Consider the following 13,827-nt stretch of genomic DNA (forward strand, 5'->3'; position numbering starts at 1 on the left):
TATGGAGGAGAAGGCAGGAGAATCGTGTTAGGCGAGAGAGATTAAATTAATTAAATTAATTGATCAGCTATGATTGAATGGCGGAGTAGACTTGACGAGCCGAATGGCCTAATATCTATTCCTAGCACTTTTGACCTTATGACGTGTGAATGTTTGTTGTAAACTGTTTGTGTCGGAGCGGCAGGACGTGCCTTCACCTTGAATTTGCGGCACGGTGGCGCAGCGGTAGAGTTGCTGCCTTACAGTGAATGCAGCGCCGGAGACTCAGGTTCGATCCTGACTACGGGCGCCGTCTGTACGGAGTTTGTACGTTCTCCCCGTGACCTGCGTGGGTTTTCTCCGAGATCTTCGGTTTCCTCCCACACTCCAAAGACGTGCAGGTATGTAGGTTAATTGACTGGGTAAATGTAAAAATTGTCCCTGGTGTGTGTAGGATAGTGTTAATGTGCGGGGATCGCTGGGCAGCGCGGACTCGGTGGGCCGAAGGGCCTGTTTCCGCGCTGTATCTCTAAATCTAAATCTAAACACTTTGGTCTAACGGCTGGCGAGGAACAGATTATAGGTTTATGTTAAAAAAAAATGACACAAATTGCTGGAGTAACTCGACGGGTCAGGCAGCATCTCCAGGAAAAACATGGATTGGTGACCTTTTGGGTCGGGCCCCTTCTTCAGGCTGAGAAAGCTGGAAGAGTGGAGGGGCCATGACAAAGCCTGGAAGGTAATGGGAGAGGATGGAGAGGGTGAACAGGTGAGGAGGGCTTTTGAATAGGCAGAAGGTTGGACAAAGCCAGAGGCAAAAGACAAAAGGTGTGGGTCAAAAAGATTGAAGAATTGCAAATTGTAGGTTTGCAGGGAGGAATGTAGGTTGGAGAGGAGAAGCACACACAACCACACCCTCCGGCCTGCCACCACTAGCGCAGAGCAGAAAGGACACCATGACTTCCTCAGGCCAACAGCAATCCCCATGGGACACCCCAGCATCTCAGGACCGCCACCATCTCCTCCAGCACAGCTCCACCATCTCAGGTATCACAAAATGCTGGAGTAACTCAGCGGGTCAGGCAGCATCTCAGGAGAGAAGGAATTGGTGACGTTTGGGGGCGAGACCCTTCTTCAAACGTGATGTCGGGGGAGGGGGCGGGACAAAGATAGGATGTAGTAGGAGACAGGAAGACCAGTGATAGAACTGGGAAGGGGGAGGGGAAAGAGAGAGACAGAGGAACTATCTGAAATTAGAGAAGTCAATGTTCATACCGCTGGGCTGTAAGCTGCCCAAGCGAAATATGAGATGCTGTTCCTCTAATTTGCGGTGGGCCTCACTATGACAATGGAGGAGGACCATGACAGAAAGGTCAGACTGGGAGTGGGAGGGGGAGTTGGAGTGCTGAGCCTCCGGGAGATCAGGTTGGTTAAGGTGGACTGAGTGAAGGTGTTGAGCGAAACGATCGCCAAGCCTGCGTTTGGTCTTGCCGATGTAGAGAAGTTGACATCTGGATCCACCATCTCAAGGCAACTTGACCCATCCACCAACCTTCTTGGATCGAAACGCATCACGAACAATGACGAGACAGAATACAGGAAGGAGATAGAGAAATTAGTGACATGATGTGTGGGAAGGAACTGCAGAAGCTGGTTTACACCGAAGATGGACACAAAATGCTGTAGTAACTCAGTGGGACAGGCAGCATCTCTGGAGAGAAGGAACAATGGGTGATGTTTTGGGTCGAGACCCTTCTTCAGGATTAGTGACGTGGTGACCTGACGTCAGGTTAACAACCTTTCCCTCAATGTCAGCAGTAGTCAAAGGTAGTAGTAATCGACTTCTGGAAGCTTGTTGGAGTACATGCCCCAATCAGCAACAATGGTGCCAAAGTGGAAGTGGTAGCGAGCTTCAAGTTGCTTGGTGTTAATATTGCCAATGATCCATCGTGCTCCAACCTTTCCTCGGGAAACTGAGGAAATTTGCCATGTATCCAACGACTCTTACAAACCACAACAGAAGTAATGCAGAAACCACGCTGTCGGGTTACGTCACAATTTGGTTTCAGAACACCTCTGCCCAAGACCACAAGGAATTGCAGAGAGTTGGGGATGAAGCCCAGTCCATCACATGACTTCTCGTTGACTTTACACCACCTTTCCCCAGAAAAGCAGCCAACCTAATTCCTACTCTGATCACACAGAATGGAGATGAGGAGGAATGCATTTATCCGGCGGGAGGTGAATCTGGAGAATTGATTATCGCAGATGGCCGAGGAGGTCAAGTCATGGGTATTTTTAAAGCAGAGATTCATAGATTCTTGATTAGCAAGGGTGGTCAAAGTTTCTGCGGACAAGGCAAAAGAATGGGGATGAGAGGGAAAAATAGATCAGCCACGATTGAATGGCAGAGTAGACTCGATGGGCTGAATGGCCTAATTCTGCTCCGATATCTTACGGCCTTATTCCTTCTTCCCCCTGCTTCCGTCAGGCAGAAGGTATAGAAGCCTGAGAGTATACAGCACTAAACTCGGGAACATGCTGTGAAAACGGAGAGGATGAGACGGAGTTTCTTCCCGCAGGCCATCAGGACTGTTAACTATTATAACTCCAGGGACTACATTTTCTTTTCTGTATTAATTTTAATTTATATGCTGTAATTGTAACTTTTTTTTGCACATTCCGCAGGCATTGCCACTTTCTTTTCACTGCACATCGTGTATGTGTATGTGACAAATAAACTTGACTTGACTTGAGCTTCTCCCCCTCTGTTATCAGGCTTCTGAATGGTCCTTCCATAAGCTCGGGCACTGTCCGATTCTCCAACCTACCTCATTGCAGACTTTGGACATTTGTCTCTGGAACTATAACGTTCTCTGGCATCCGTCCATCTGCGGGAGATGATGGTGCGGCTTGGCGCTGTCCTGCTTGGAGAGGGGGGTTTTTTCATCTGCGGTTACATTTCCTTGTGTGACTGACTGGGCCTATCCGTGACAGGCAGACCATTGCACAGTTTCCACAGGTGAGGTCGTCTCTGGTCGCTGTTCTGGGGAGTCCGTGACTGCTATCTTTGACCATGTTGCCGCGTTGGCGCCTGTGCTCCAGGGTCTTGAACCGCATGCTCTTATCATGTTTCATGCCAGCTGGAGGTCCTTCCTCCACCTGCCACGGTCCCCAGCAGCCGATTCCCAGTCGTCACTGTCGATATGGACGTTGTATTGATGTTGTGACTACAACGTTACAATGCTGAGCACTATATTCTATTCATGTATGGTGTAATCTGATTTGATTAGACAGTGCGCAAATAAAAACTTTCTACTGTACCTCGCTACACGTGACAGTAATAAACCTAAACCTAAGTTGGGTCTTGGCCGTTCGGTTCTTCTGAGGAATGGTGCTTTTCCTTCGAGTTGGAGTTGGAGTGCCAGTTTGTGGACAACCCAGCAAATTCCCTCCTTGGGGTTCAAGCGAAATAGTTATTGGGATTTTGGGCCTGCAGATTATTAGAGTGCTGGGTCCTGGAAGTTTACTTGATTGAGATTAGGGTTTAGTTTAGTTCAGAGGCACAGCATGTAAACAGGCTCAATGGCTCACCGAATCTACACCGACCACCTGTTCACACTATGTAGAAACAAAGAACAGCGGATGCTGGTTTATACCAAAGATAGATGCAAAACGCTGGAGTGTCTCAGCGGGTCAGGCTGCATCTCTGGTGAAAAAAGATGGGTGATGTTTCGTTCGGGAACGTGTGCGAGGAGGTAGGTTGCAGAATCGAACAGTACCCTAGCTTATGGAAGGACCATTCAGAAGCCTGACAACAGAGGGGAAGAAGCTGTTCCTGGGTTTAGTGCTGCATACTCTCAGGCTTCTATACCTTCTGCCTGCCGGGAGCAGGGGAAGAAGGAATAAGGCCGTAAGATATAGGAGCAGAATTAGGCCATTCAGCCTATCGAATCTAGCCTGCCATTCAATCATGGCTGATCTATTTTTCCCTCTCATCCTGAAATGGCACCCATCCTTTATCTGCACAGATGCTGCCAGACCCACTGAGTTACTCCAGCAAATTGTGTCTACCTGATTGCATAAGTGCTATGTTATTCCACTTTCCCGTCCACTCCCCCAAGCACCAGGGTCAACTTTTACAAAGGCCAATTAACCTGCAAATCTGCACGTCTTTCTATTCTTGCTATTGAGGACGTGCAGCGTAGGTTTACTAGGTTAATTCCCGGAATGGCGGGACTGTCGTATGTTGAAAGACTGGAGCAACTAGGCTTGTATACACTGGAATTTAGTAGGATGAGAGGAGATCTTATCGAAACGTATAACATTATTAAGGGTTTGGACACGTCAGAGGCAGGAAACATGTTCCCAATGTTGGGGGAGTCCAGAACAAGGGGCCACACAGTTTAAGAATAAGGGGTAGGCCATTTAGAACTGAGATGAGGAAAAACTTTTTCAGTCAGAGAGTTGTGAATCTGTGGAATTCTCTGCCTCAGAGGGCAGTGGAGGCCAAATCTCTGAATGCATCCAAGAGAGAGCTAGATAGAGCTCTTAAGGATAGCGGAGTCAGGGGGTATGGGGAGAAGGCAGGAACGGGGAACTGATTGAGAATGATCAGCCATGATCACATTGAATGGCGGTGCTGGCTCGAAGGGCCGAATGGCCTCCTCCTGCACCTATTGTCTATTGTCTTTGGGATGCGGGAGCACCCGGATGAAATCCATGCATTGGCAGGGAAAATGTGCAGACTCCACACAGACAGCCCCAGAGGTTCAAGTTCAAATCTGGGTCTCTGGCACTGTGGCAGCATCTGTATCAGCTGTGCAGCCAAACAAACACACAGAATTATTTCAGTATTGGCGATGTAAAGTTCTTCCTTGGCTTCAGCACACCACGGATGAACTGAATAGGAACATTGGTGCGCACGTCATTTGTTTCCGAGCTGCATTTCACTGGGAATCCAATCCATAAATCGGATGGTGCCACGGTGCAAGTGATCTCAGCTGAAATTATGCCATCCCCGTGTGCCTTTTATTAGAGCTAATTAAATGAAATGGTGCAGTAAGCCGTGTGCTGATGCCTGATAAAACGACCACAAGAGGCTGCGGCATTGTTGTAAAAGTGCAACTGGTTCTCGGATGTCCTTTGGGGAAGGTGACTTGTTAACACTGCCCTCGCCTGAGCTGTGACTCGAGGGTCGCACCTACAATTGGTCATTGCAACACAGCTTGGTTTGGGAACAGCTCCATCCCACACCACAAGAAGTTGTGGACACAGCCCAGACCATCACACAAACCAACCTCCCTTCCATTGACTCCATCTGCACTTCACGCTGCCTCGGCAAGGCCAGAAGCATAATCAAGTATGATTCCCACCCCGGTCACTCCCTCTTCTCCCCTCTCCCATCAGTCAAGAGGTACTGAAAAACGTTTTCAGTCAGAGAGTTGTGAATCTGTGGAATTCTCTGCTCAGAAGGCAGTGGAGGCCAATTCTCTGAATGCATTCAAGAGAGAGCTAGATAGAGCTCTTAAGGATAGCAGAGTCAGGGGGTATGGGGAGAAGGCAGGAACGGGGTACTGATTGAGAATGAACAGCATGGCGGCACGGTAGCGCAGCGGTAGAGTTGCTGCTTTACAGCGAATGCAGCGCCGGAGACTCAGGTTCGATCCTGACTACGGGTGCTGCACTGTAAGGAGTTTGTACGTTCTCCCCGTGACCTGCGTGGGTTTTCTCCGAGATCTTCGGTTTCCTCCCACACTCCAAAGACGTACAGGTATGTAGGTTAATTGGCTGGGTAAATGTAAAAAATTGTCCCTAGTGGGTGTAGGATAGTGTTAATGTACGGGGATCACTGGGCGGCACGGACTTGGTGGGCCGAAAAGGCCTGTTTCCGGCTGTATATATATATGATGATATGATATGATCACATTGAATGGCGGTGCTGGCTCGAAGGGCCGAATGGCCTCCTCCTGCACCTATTGTCTATAGAAGTGTGAAAACGCACACCTCCAGATTCAGAGATAGTTTCTTCCCAGCTGTTATCAGGCAACGGAACCATCCCACCACCAACTAGAGAGTGGTCCTGTGCAACTATCTACCTCATTGGAGACCCTTGGACTATCTTTAATCAGACTTTACAGTACTTTATCTTGCACTAAACATTATTTCCTTTATCCTGTATCTGTACACCTTGGATGACTATTGTAATCGTGTATAGTCTTTCCGCTGACTGGTTAGGACGCAACAAAGGAGGGACTTTCATATGAGGAAAGATTGAAAAGCCTCGGCTTGTATTCACTTGAGTTTAGAAGGATGAGAGGGGATCTTATAGAGACATATAAAGTTATAAGAGGACTGGATAGGCTGGATGCAGGAAAAATGTTCCCAATGTTGGGGGAGTGCAGAACCAGGGGACACAGTCTAAGAATAAAGGGGAGGCCATTTAAAACCGTGAGAAGATACCTTTTCACCCAGAGATTTGTGAATTTATGGACTTCACTGCCACAGAAGGCAGTGGAGGCTAATTCACTGGATGAATTTAAAAGAGTGTTAGATGGAGCTCTAGGGGCTAGTGGAATCAAGGGTATATGGGGAGAAGGCAGGCACTGGTTACTGATTGTGGATGATTAGCCATGATCACAATGAATGGCGGTGCTGGCTCGATGCGGGGCAAATGGCCTCCTCCTGCACCTATTTTCTATGTTTCTATGTTTCTAAAAGCTTTTTACTATACCTCAGTACGCGTGACAATAAACTAAATTAAAGTCGCGTGAGCAAATAAAGAACTACAGCGACACTTGCAATATGACCAATCTGTACTTTTCTCCCACCATTATATATCACTCATCTATTAAGAATGATATAGAAATTTGATTTTTAGCTTTGGACATTTGGATACAAATATAATTTCAGATGAATGTTTGTGCCTGCTACCATGTAAGTGTTTATATGTACATCTACATGCAATGTGTGTTATGTGCACAACCATGAGTATGGCCCCATTGTGTTCTTGGACACTGAGGATCTTCTGGCAGAAGAAGTGTATGAAGGAACTGCAGGTGCTGGTTTACACCGAAAATAGGAACAAAATGTTGGTGTAACTCAGCGGGTCAGGCAGCATCTCGGTAGAGAAGGAATGGGTGGCGTTTCGGATTGAGACCCTTCTTCAGACTGTGTCTGGCTTCGAAAAAAAAAAATCTGCAGTCCCTCCTTACACATTTCGTCTGCTCCACTGCGAAATCTCTTCAAGGTATGCCTACTTTGAAGAAGGTCTCCTCCTCTCTCCGACGTGATTTCTGTACCGGTCTGAAAAAGAGTCTCGAACCAAAGCGTCACCCATTGTTTCTCTCCAGATTTGCTGCTTGTCTCACTGAGTTACTCCACATTTTGTGTCTATCTTTGAAGAAAAGGTTCTGACTGTCTATAACTCTCATAGTTTTCTTTATTTATATCAGGAAGATACCATCCATGCAAAATACCTACAAAGAGGCTCTTGTGTAATGACAATCCCTGTCCCTGTACCTCCCCTGTCCCTTTGTCTTTCCACCGATTCAAGAACAGCTTCTTCCCCGCTGTTATTGGACTACTGAGGAGTCATCCCACAAGATGGTCACAATCTCCCAACCTACCTCATTGCAGAACTTACACTCTTTTAAATCTGCACCTTTTCTGTAACTATCATCATCATCATCATCGGCGGTCACTCAATGCAAGTATGACTGTCCTCTCCATACGGGACGCCTGTGCGTGATTTTGTTTAACATGGGGAGGCTGGCGCACAGACAGCCACCACACGGTCCGTGACAGATCCGGGTCAGGATCCAGTGGCATGGAGTCCAAGACGACCGTGGACCCTTTCCTGCTGCAGCCTTCATCCATCCGCCTTCCCAGCCATTGTGATGCTCCACTAAAGTCAGCTGTCATCCTCCGCCTGTTCCACCGTTGAGGTTTTGGTTGGATTGCTCTTTGTCAGGGACCTCCCCCTTGACCTTACCACCATGGGTGACCCTACCAGGAGCGTAGCTCCAGACGGCATCGCTCTCTGGATCTCAGGACCACACAAGCTTCTCCACCACAACAAGGTGACAATCCACGGAGAAGTTTGTAACTATAACACTACACCACTGTATTCTACACTCTGGTATTTTTCGCTTGACGCTACTTGTTCTTGTATCAGGCTTGATTCTACTCATGTTTCGTATGATTTCGTTGCATAACATGCAAACAAAGCTTTTCACTGTATCTCGGTACAAGTGACAATAATAAACTATTACCAATGCCTCCTTCACGTACAATGTATCAGAGGACAGACTCTTCTGGAATTTCCGCGTGAAATTTAATTAGTTCATGTTTATAGACATTGAAATGAGGCATTGTGCAGGCTCCTAGGCCACAAAAATATAAAATGTATAGGAGTGTGTGGGAAGGAACTGCAGATGCTGGTTTACACCGAAGATAGACACAAAATGCTGGAGTAACTCAGTGGGTCGGGCAGCATCTCTGGAGAAAAACAATAGGTGACTTTTCAGATCGAGACCATTCTTCAGATGACATACTTCAAAGTGCAGCCGATGGTTAAGTTATCTGCGCATGGAATATTTTCCTGTGGAAATGATTGATTTTTGTGTGAGACAATATACTGTAAAATAAATATGACTGGAGTTTACAGGGTTGTGAAAGGTTGAGTGGAATGTTTATGTTAACCCCAGTTATGCTGCTTTCCTACCACTGTTTCACCTGCTGCTGCTGCAGAACGCATTAAACGGCTGCCACTTACAGGCAGGGGGCTGAGGTTAGTGTCACTGAGGTCCACTGTTCCTTGTCTTGTTGCTGCCTTTCTTAAACAACGATACAACACTAGCCACCTACCACCCACCTGAACTTGTTCAGGGGGGAGATTTAAGCAGTTTATTATTGTCACGTGTATCGAGGTACAATGAGAAGCTTTGTTTTGCATTCTATCCAAACAGATCAGATATACCACTAATAGATACAATCAAGTCAAACTCAGTAGTGTAAGAAAATAACTGCAGATGCTGGTACAAATCAAAGGTATTTATTCACAAAATGCTGGAGTAACTCAGCAGGTCAGGCAGCATCTCAGGAGAGAAGGAATGGGTGACGTTTCGGGTCTCGACATTCTTTATCTCAGAGGACTGTGGAGATTCCATCACTGTGTTCATTCAAACCAGGCTCAGTGCAGTTTAGTGATACGATGTGGAAACAAGCTCTTCAACCCAACTGGTCCACGCCGACAAACTTGAGACAGTTTGCAGAAGGCAACAAACAAACCTGCACGTCTTTGGAATGTGGAAGGAAACCGAAGCATCCGGAGAAAACCCACAGGGTCCCAAGGAGAAGGTACAAACTCCGTACAGACACCACCCATAGCCGGGATCGAACCCGGGTTCCTGTCGCTCTAAAGCAGCCACTCTACCGCTGTGCCACCGTGCTGCCCTTATATCTGTACGTTATATGAAGCAAAGTAAAGGGGGATGATGTTTGTAAATGGCGCGAAGGTAGAATATCCCCATCTTCCTCTGAACGAGGCCTGGATCCTGAGGTATATTTCATTGAGGATGTCCAGACGGAATCACGGGGCTTCACGAGGTATTCCATACGGCTGAGGTGAGATTTCTCTTTGGAGACTGGGCAGGTAGAACCTGCTTTTGAGACCCCCTCGTCCCCTTGCTCCCCTGGCACTTCATACATCTCTTTGACCCTCTCCTTATGAATGGTTCCCAATGCACTCAGACCCAGGAGGTAGTGGATAATGTGGGAAACCAGGCAGTGAATGCATTAAAATGTGCCCCACAGATCTCAACCACAGATCTCAACCAACAGATCCCCAGAGGCAGTAGAATTGGAAGACACTTCCACCCTGGGTTGCTCGCTCATCCGTTTGAGACGAGGATACAATACTAGTCACAGAATCATATAGCACGGAAACTGGCCCCTCGGCCCAACTTGTCGCTGCTGACCAAGAATGGATGAGTTTTTAATATTCTTGACTGGAACACAAATCTCTACTGCCCTTAAAATTGGTGCTACAAGTGGATTTACCTCACAACCCACCCACCCTAAATGTTTCTTGCGGGTTTAGTTTAGAGATGCAGCTCGGAAACAGGCCCTTCAGCCCATCGAGTCCGTGCTGACCATCAAGTCCGCGCTGACCATTAACACTATCCCACACATGCTAGGGACAATTTACATTTACACCAAGCCAATTAACCTACAAACCTGTACGTCTTTAGAGTGTTAGAGGCTCACAAACTGATACGTTCCCGAAACCTTCGTCACCCATTCCTTCTCCAGAGATGCTGCCTGACCCGCTGAGTTAGAGTTACTCCAGCATTTTGTGTCTATCTTCGAAATCAAACCAGCATCTGTAGTTTTCTTTCATACACACGTTTCCAAATATGGCAGCCGGGTTGAATAAGATTATTAAGATTATTAAGGGGTTGGACACATTAGAGGCAGGAAACATGTTCCCAATGTTGGGGGAGTCCATAACCAGGGGCCACAGTTTAAGAATAAGGGGTAGGACATTTAGAACTGAGATGATGAAAAACTTTTTCAGTCAGATAGTTGTGAATCTGTGGAATTTTCTGCCTCAGAAGGCAGTGGAGGCCAATTCTCTGAATGCATTCAAGAGAGAGCTAGATAGAGCTCTTAAGGATAGCGGAGTCAGGGGGTACGGGGAGAAGGCAGGAACGGGGTACTGATTGAGAATGATCAGCCATGTTCACATTGAATGGCGGTGCTGGCTCGAAGGGCCGAATGGCCTCCTCCTGCACCTGTTGTCTATTGTCTATTGCAAGGCAAACATACCCACGCACAGTGAGTGAGTGCATCTTGGAGCCAACTCACCCGCAAAGAAGAAAAGGTGCTGGCTGGGGTTGTTGGGTTTTGCATTCAGCTACATTTAGGTCACACACGTCAGCCCGGCAGTCACGGGGTTAAGGAAAGCCCAGCTTGGGGTTGGGGAGCCGACCGCCAGTGCAGCTCAGGGAGAAGCAGAGGGGAAAGTTGCCGAGGTCTGAATCCTCACTGTGCCGCCGGACAAAGCATTGTGCCGGGCAATGTTGGGTGCCCTGCTCTACCTAACTAGCCAGCTTCTCTCCACTGAGGGTGAGTAACACAGTAGAGTGTGAAGCCCAAACTAATCCTGTTCCCGAGTACATTTGGTCAGAGTTTGCCACTGAGATTCGATAGTTTAGTTTTTAGATACAGCGTGGCCCCTTCCTTCGGGATCCCCGCATATTAACACTATCCTACACACACTAGGGACATCTTTTTACATTTACCAAGCCAATTAACGGAAGGAAGCCGAAGATTCGCGGAGAAAACCCACTGGGAGAAGAACGTACAAACTCCGTACAGGCAGCGTCCGTAGTCGGGATCGAACCCGGGTCTCCGGCGCTGCATTCGCTGGAAAGGCATCAACTCTATCGCTGCGCCACCGTGGATGTTAGCAGTGCATTGGAAAAATCCGTGCACCAGTTAGAAGCTCACCCGCTCGGGTAAGACCTTCCTGCGTTCGAGACCGACCGAGCCCCTCACTGAGCTGGACAATGCTTTTATTGTGTCTTGAGTACAATGCTGAGATTTGTAAGCTGTTTGCCTTTCTAATGCAAAGGTAGAGTGGAGAACTGTGAGATGGTGCAGGGAACAGCTACAAGCTACAAGGATATCAACATCAAAGGTCATTCGGGACCGAGATGAAAGAAATGAAATCACTCGAAATTAGTAACGCAATTTATTACAGACACAAAAATGCTGGAGTAACTCAGCAGGACAGGCAGCATCTGTAGATAGAGGTTCTACTGGGTGACGTTTGGGGATAGGAAGAAGGGTCTCAACCCGAAACATCACCTTTTTCCTTCTACCCAGAGGTGCTACCTGTCCCTCTGAGTTACTCCAGCATTTTGTGTCTATACTTCAATGTAAACCAGCATCTGGGGTTCCTTTCTACACAAAGATTTTTTTATTTAATCCTCTACAGCAGAGGGCGTGGGGATTCAGATAATGAGTTTGTTCAAAAGAGGTGATATACATTTGAATACTAAATAAATTAGAGATATGGAGCTGGAAATCAGGCTGAGGTAAAAGATAAACTGTGATTATTACTGATTGGGAGACCAGATTTAAGTGGTCAAATACCCTACTCTTACTCCTGTCTTTTTCTCATGTTCTTTTGTTTGATAGCATTCTACTTACAAAGCTGGGAGCCAGTTATTGATTGCTCTGGTAACCAGGCGAGCTGTACAGCCCCGAATGGTTTGGCTCCAAGGGTCGAGGGACCAGGGAACACACACAATACTGAAAACAGGACACTCAGTGAATTCTCCACCAATTTCCTCTCACCCCAACACATAATCTTTCCTTTTCCCCCTTGAAGTACGAGCTCAACATCCCCCTGAGTGGAAGCACAAGGAACTGCAGATGCAGGAATCTTGAGCAAAAAAAATAAAGTTCTATAGATAATAGGTGTAGGAGGAGGCCATTCGGCCCTTCGAGCCAGCACCGTCATTCAATGTGATCATGGCTGATCATTCTCAATCAGTACCCCTTTCCTGCCTTCTCCCCATACCCCGTGACTCCACTATCCTTAAGAGCTCTATCCAGCTCTCTCTTGAATGCAGCAACGACGTGCAGCAACAGCGGCAGCAGCAGCGTGTTCGCCCGCCCCGGATCGGACATATCATCGGCGGTGCCGGCCGTCTTCGGAGGCTGCGGGAGCGGCTGCGACTCGCCTTAGGCTCGGCCCGCTGCGGACCGTCCGGCGCGGCCTGCAACCACAACAACCTGACCGCGGGAGAAGACGGCAGGAGAAGGGAAAGACATTGTGGCCTTCCATCACAGTGAGGAGAGGATTGGAGGAGACTCACTGTGATGGATGTTTTCCTGATGGATGTTTCTTTTGTGTGTTTTGGGGGTTGTGTAATTTTAATGCCTATTTTGATGCTTTTGTTGTTGGACTGTGGGTGACTGAATTTCGTCCAATTTGGATGACAATAAAGCTATCTTGAATCTTGAATCAGAGAATTGGCCTCCACTGCCTTCTGAGGCAGAGAATTCTGGAGGAACTCTGCAGCATCTGTGGAGGGAGTGGATATTTATCAGTCTGAAGGAGGATTTCCGACCTGAAACGTTGTCTGTCCATTCTCTCCACAGAGTGCTGGAGTAACTCAGTGGGTCAGGCAGCATCTCTAGAGAAAAATAACTGGTGACATTTCGGGTCGGGAACCTTCTTCTGACTGATGCTGTCTGATCCGTTGAGTTCCTCCAACACTTTGTGGGGTTTCTTTCACCCTCAATGCATGGTTGCCATTCAAAGGAAGTCTGTCACTGGGTTCCACACTTGCCTCTGACCCTGAATGTTGCCAGTTCAGGTCAGGTCCCCATCGACAAACCAGAGCACAATTATTTTGAGGTGAACTGTAGTAAATGTTATAACGGAGAACTGGTTGGAATTGTAAGTGAATGCAAACATTCCCATGGCACTACTTTGAAGGGAGATAGAGTCTTAGAGTCATACTGCGTTGAAACAGGCCCTTCGGCCCAACTCGTCCATGCCAGCCCACAAGGCCCAACTAAGCTTGTCAGTGTACTTCAGTACACGTGACAATAAATTAAGCTGATCTAAAGCCCATCACATTTGCTCGCATTTGGTTCATCTATCTATACACTAAAACCCTCTTTTGTTTGTTTGTTTGTTCCTGAACGTCAACCAAAACAGTACAAGATAGCGTGAAATTTGTAGGCCCACCTTACTCACCGTTGTCCCTTTGGTGCTAATGGAAGAAGTTTTATTGAAATCAGTGTTATATTTTTTAAGTTATTCAC

Source organism: Rhinoraja longicauda, chromosome 3, assembly GCF_053455715.1.
Source record: "Rhinoraja longicauda isolate Sanriku21f chromosome 3, sRhiLon1.1, whole genome shotgun sequence".
Taxonomy (NCBI): domain Eukaryota; kingdom Metazoa; phylum Chordata; class Chondrichthyes; order Rajiformes; family Arhynchobatidae; genus Rhinoraja; species Rhinoraja longicauda.